Source organism: Mustela lutreola, chromosome 3, assembly GCF_030435805.1.
Source record: "Mustela lutreola isolate mMusLut2 chromosome 3, mMusLut2.pri, whole genome shotgun sequence".
Lineage (NCBI taxonomy): Eukaryota > Metazoa > Chordata > Mammalia > Carnivora > Mustelidae > Mustela > Mustela lutreola.
In genome coordinates, this window is record NC_081292.1 from 63,174,790 (window position 1) to 63,181,290 (window position 6,501).

The window sequence follows — 6,501 nt, forward strand, 5'->3', positions numbered from 1 at the left end:
AGACTCACTACTTAAAAATTATTCTAGGTCTCACAAGACATGGTAGACAGAGTTCCCAGCTTCCCTGAGATTGCTTCTTCTCTAGGACCAGACTAAATCCTTGGTGATGGAGCCCCTCTCCTAGAAATGCAAGCATGAATATACCTTTTGCTGATTGGAGCTAGCTCTTCAACCTTGCTCTGTCCTTGGTCAGTCTAATTTACCTGAAGTTCTAGAATCTTCCTTGAACCTAATCATCCCCCAAGCTGTACAACCTTTGTTACTTAATGAAATATACTATGATCCTAGCTGAGACACTTTATACCCTCTGCAATAGCATTACTTATCTCTATTCAGTACTGTTAGTCTTTGAACCTTGCTAGGCTCCTTCCAGCCCCAAGTAGGGAAAACACATTTTCCTGGGCATTTTGTACAAGCATCATTCATACCCCATTGCAGACTTACTAGATGCTTTTGGACAGTCCACATTCGACCCGGATAGTTGATGGGTCATAGCCACAGGCAGAAATGGTAAATGATCAGGCTGACTATGCCATAAAGATCTCAAAATCACTCTTTTTTAAAAAGATTTTATTTATTTGAGAGAAAAAGAGTGCAAGTGAGAGAGAAGCAGGAGCAGCAGAGGCAGAGGGACACAGGGCTCAACCCCGGACGCCCCAGATCATGACCCAAGTGGAAATCAAGAGTCAGACACCCAACCAACTGAGTCACACAGGCGCTCCAGACGCTGGTCGTCATTCTAAACTGTGAGGCTGTTGCTGAGAACTTCTTGTCTGCCAATGATACACTCCAGGCAAAAGCAAACCATGAGAGGCAGGGCATGGACACAAGTCCAAACCTCAAGACCCATCTGAAGTCTTCTAAATGAGCTGCAGATAATCACTGCCTAAAGGGAAGCCTGAATGTGTTCTTGTTTCTTGAGCTTTTTTCCAGGGTGCATCAAAACATTTCATGGTCAGAGTAAAGGCTCTGAGAGTACACAGAACAGCACATTCTGTATGATTCCATTTATATGATGTTATAGAACAGACAAAACTCATCTGTGGGGGAAAGAAAGCTCAGAACAATGGTCTCTGGAGTAGTTAAATACAGGGATTACCAGGGAAGGGGCTTGAAGGGGTGATGCATTCTTTTTTTTTTTTTTTGGTTGGGGAAGAGAGAGAGAGAGAGTACACTTGCATGTGGGAGCGCCGGGGTTAGGGATAGCAGAGGGGGAGGGAATCTCAAGCAGACTCTACTGAGGTGGACCAGACATGGGACTCGACCTCACCACCAGGAGGGAAATCTTGACCTCAGCCAAAACCAAGAGTTGGATGCTCAACAGACTGAGCTCTACAAGCACCCCGCATTCCATATTTTGAGAGGGACTAGGAATGCACTGATTTATGTAGCTGCCAAAACTCATGGTACACTGAAGACGTGTGCATTTTGTCACATGTAAATTTTACTTTAAAAACAAAGAACCATAGGGCACCTGGATGGCTCAGTTGGTTAAGCATCTGCCTTCCACTCAGGTCATGATCTTAGGGTCCTGGGACAAAGCCCGCATCGGGCCCCCTGCTTACGGGACAGGGAGTCTCCTTCTTCCTCTCCTTCAGTCTGTCTCCTACGCTTGTGCTCTCTCTCTCTGAAATAAATAAAATCTTTGAACAGACACACACACACAAAGAACCACATATGTTGAACTTTGGTTTATGGTATTTATGCTGAAATTATTTAGGCATGAAGTATCCTGATGGCTGCAATAGCTTCCTACCTCTTTTATTTTATTTATTTATTTTTTAAAAGATTTTATTTATTTGACAGAGATCACAAGTATGCAGAGAGGCAGGTGGGGGGCAGGGAAGCAGGCTCCCTGCTGAGCAGAGAGCAGAGTGGGGGGCTCGATCTCAGGACCCTGAGGTCGTGACCTGAGCCAAAGGCAGAGGCTTAACCCACTGAGCACCAAAGTACCCCTTCCTATCCCTTTTAAAGACTGCCTATTACTCCTTCAATAAACACTTGCAAGTAAGGAAGTAAAGACACTTACCAGTGTCCCTTGAAAGACCTGGCCTCTGCTGATTCTGTGATTTCCTCAGCTGTCTCCACCATGCCAGGAGCCCTTCAGTCCTGTGAAGCAGCTGTGCTTCCTCCAGGCCTCAGGGCCTTGGCCCCAAGTGTGCCCTCAACATGGAAAACCACCTGCTCTCATCATCTAGTTAACTTCTGCAGATCTTGTCAATCTCATAGGGCAGGCACCTTTCCTGTCCTCCCTGCCTAGGTCAGGACATGCTCCTCTTCCCATTCCCCTGTATTTTCTTCTCTGGGCCCATCCCAGTTCATAGCTGCACATCCATCAAGTAATCACACAAACACTTATCTTCCTCATAAGACTGTTACAGGGACCAAAGCTGGATGGGGCTGCTTTGCTCACAATTGTATTTCCCGGGTCAGTCTTGGCGCCCAGCACATCAATAGCTAAGGCATTCGGGATATTTAATGGATAGATGATTAAAACCAAATTAAAATAAGATACCACTTTTCACATGAAAGATAGCTTTAAAGGATTGGCAATATTCATATTAGGTGAGGGTGTGGAGAAGCAGGGCACTTGGCCCTTGGTGGAGATATAAATCGGCGTGGTTTGAAGTCCTATCAAAATGTTCAACGTTAGGGGGGCGCCTGGGTGGTTCAGTGGGTTAAGCTGCTGCCTTTGGCTCAGGTCATGATCTCAGGGTCCTGGGATGGAGTCCCACATCGGGCTCTCTGCTCAGAAGGGGGCCTGCTTCCCTTCCTCTCTCTCTGTGATCTCTTCCCTTCCTCTCTCCTACTGTGATCTCTCTCTGTCAAATAAATAAATAAAATCTTTAAAAAAAAAAAAAAGTTCAACGTTAGGGCATGTGGGTGGCTCAGTCATTAAGCATCTGCCTTTGGCTCAAGTCATGGTCCCAGTGTCCTGGGATCCAGCCCCACATTGGGCGCCTTGCTCAGCAGGAAGCCTGCTTCTCCCTCTCCCACTCCCCCTGCTTCTGTTCCCTCTCTGCCCTGTCTCTCTCTGTCAAATAAATAAAATCTTTAAAAAAAAAAAAAGTCAATGTTGGTACCTGTGAGGCCAGCAGTTTCACACCTAGGTACTTATCAGACAGGTATAATAATGTTCCCAGAAGTTGCCTGAAGTGTTGAAAAACTGGCAACAACTTAAATACTTTTCCAGAGGAGGCTAAAAAACTAAGCCACACCCATAAAAATAATTTCTGTACTCTACAGCCATTATAAGGAATACAGTTAATCCTTCTGTACTGATAGGAGCAATGACTAATAGTGAGAAAAAGCTGCACACAAATAAAATCCCATTTTGTTAAAAAAAAAAATCCCACATACATAAACGCAATTTAAAAGTATGGTATTTTTAAAAAAAGGAATGCGGGTAGGTCTAAACCAAATAAACCAATGGGGGTAGGAATAAACCAAACTATTCATCAGTATTGCCTCCGGAGAGTAGGAAGAGGAGGCAGTCAGCAACTTCTACTTTCACTTTATGATTATTCTAAACCAGCAAGTCTTATAATTATTTTTTTTTAATATCTGAAACTCTATTTCCATAACAAGGCTTGAAGATAAGGTTCCCGTTGCTTTTGTTAAAATAAAACTAGAACCAGTGAGTGACCGCTCTAGTAAATGGCTCCTAAGGACCTGACTGCCACAGACCACCCAAGTGTCGGCGCCTGTCTTCAAATCCTACAGGTGAGGTATGGGCGGAAGGAGGCTAGAGTAATGGACCCTTTCTAGAGCTGCTGTCCCTTGAGGAAAGATTCGTCGGGAACTCTTTAGACTATTAGCCAAGTTCTCGTAAGCACTGGGTAGAGATCTAACACACGGAGAGAAGGAAACCCTGAGCTCCTTGTCACCCCATCCGGGATGAGCTCTCATCTCACATGCTCGGTGCGGCTGGGAAACAGGTCTGCACGCGAGCAGCGCTGGCCCCGCGGACCGAGGGCGGGCGCGGTGACCTGGCCCCGCACGTGCAAGCGGGACGCGGCCAGGCGCGCACTCCAGGGGCCCTCGAAGACCGCGGGCCCCCACGCATTCCTTCCCTGCTCCCGCATCGCCGCGCCCGCGGCCTGGGCGCCCGCCCGGCTGCGGCGGCTCTCGAAGGTCGGTGCGGCCATGGAGGAAGCTGCGCCGGACCAAGGGTCTCTCTCCTCCGCCAGCTTTGGGACCTTAGCCCGCGTCTCTTAGCCGTCTGGATGCTTCCTCCTTTTCCCGCCCTCCTTCTTTAGTAACCAGCCAAGGTCAGGCCTGGCGTGAGGGTTTACGCCCCACTTTGCAAAGCAGCAGCGGCTGGGGCGGCAAGAAACCTGGCCAAGGTCACCCGGCATTACAAGGGTTTCTCCCCCACCCTAGATGCTTACATGTGAATGTGAATGGCCCTAAGTGCTCCTTTCTTTCCCTCAGTGGTCGGTACACAGAATAAAAATGCAGTCTTCGAGCGCCGAGTACGGGTCTGGACCCTGCTTTTCTGAGCCCCGCGCATCGGGGTCTGGCGCCTTCCCCCGGGGCAGCCGCGGCGGCGCAAAGGGCGGGAGCACCGACTTCGAAAAGCGACTTGAGAAAACGTCCCGGAGAGGGCTAAACGACCCCCAGGAAACCTCGGAAGCGTCCCGGACGCCGAGCCCACCGCGTCCAGGTGCCCCCACCCGCGACCCGCGAGGCCCCGCTTCCCAGCCCAAGGGGCGGCCGGTGCCAGCCTCCCCTCGAGGTATCAGGGACAAACACCCACCCGGTCCTTGGGGCTTGACGGCGCCTTCGGCCAGGCTTGGTTCTTGGGAACTCAAAAGCCGAGAGGCAGGGGCGAGACCCCGAGACGCAAGTCTCAGCCTTACCCGGCGGGTTCGGGGTCGATGCGTGAGCACCGGGCCTTATCCGGGACCCTTGGCAACTCCTGTCCAGGCTTTCGAACCTGGAGGGGCAATGGTGCCAGCCGCAGAAGGCTGACGGCGAGCGCTCTCGGCAGGGTCCCGGGAAGGGATTGGAGACCTGAGGAGTTAAATGCGCGACCCCCTGGGGACTGGAGGGCTAAAGGGAGCGTCGGCCAATGGCTGCGGTGGGCGGGGAGGAGACAGACTGAGGACCTGCGTGGGCCGCGTCCCTTCCCCACCCTCGCCCTCTCTATGCCCCGCGGCCCCGCCCGCCCGCTGCCCTCTTAAACCCCCCGCTCGACCCTCCCGGCGCGCCCAAAGCCTGCCGGTGCGGAGCCCGCGCCACCGTCAGGGTCCTGGAGGCGCCCGCCCAGTGGCGGCGCTCTAGAAGGTGGGTGCCGGGCTGGGGCGCCGCGGTGGCCCGGGGCCGTCGGCCGCCTGGGCGGTGGGGGAGCGTAGGAAGCAGGCGCTGGCGGAGTTCGTCCTGGGTGGCCGTTTGGCCCGCTTGGGGCTTTCACTCCTTAAGTGGTCTGCGAGCCCCAAGTGGCTTATCTTTGCGGTCAGAGGAGGGCAGGAGTCGAGCGCCTTTGGGGGCTCAGGAGGAGACACAGATGCTTCGTCGTGGCTGACCTCTTCTCCTGACCCCGTGTTCTTTAATTTCTGAGTCACGACCCCGCTGGGTTTCCTTATTGGGCTCATTGATCTTGCCCTCGAGACCCGCCGGCCCTGAAGGGGCTCCCTTCTTCGGCCTTGGTGAACTTGTGTCCATTAAAACGCTATCCTTTCGGTGTGGGGGCGGTGGCCGCCGAGGCGTCTCTCCCACCTGGCCTGAGGCTCGTCCTTGTCTGCGACCCCAGGCTCCCTAACCCCCCAGGTGGAGTGACCAGGGTTCCCGGAGGGACTTGGGGAATGTGGCGGGACTCGGCCCACGTGGCAAACCCGGCGCCGGCTGCGGAGCTCTGAGGAGAGCCCAAGGTGGCGCCCTCCTCGTCGCGGCAGCGGGGCCCGTGGGTCCGCGGGGTCAGACCCTATGCTCGAGGAGGGGCGGCGGCCTTTCGGACCTCTCCTTGGCTCCGGGAGCGCGTCTCCTTCTGCACGAACCGCCCGGGGGCCCTTGACCCTGCCTTCGCCTCTGGGTACCCAGGAGCTCCTGGAGCAGCCGCCTGCTCGAAAGCCCAGTAAGGCCTCGCGCTCGGCTCCAGTCCCCTGGAGTAGGAGGGCCCGGGGGGCTCCGACCCACTCTGTAAAAGAGTTTCGTAGAGCAGAGGAGCGGGCGGAAGAGGGAACTTCAGAAGGATTTTGCAGGAGCCGGGTTTGGGTTCGGTAGTAGAGAATGGGTTGTTGGAAACCAGCTGTGCTTGGTCAAGGTGTGCTTGGGGGAGAGAAGGCAAAAGCGACACTTACGGGAACTTGGAGTCGAGCAAGATCCCGGAAGGTTTTTCGTTTGGGGTTTTTGTGTGTGTGTTTGCATTGCAGTTCTGTTTTGCCTTGTTTGTGGGGGTAGGGCTTGCGGGATCGAACTGGGAGCTTTATGCGATTCCCTTGGACCCGGGGCTAACTTGGATGGTGGAGGGTAGGCAAGTGGCAGCGGGGCCGCCGCGCC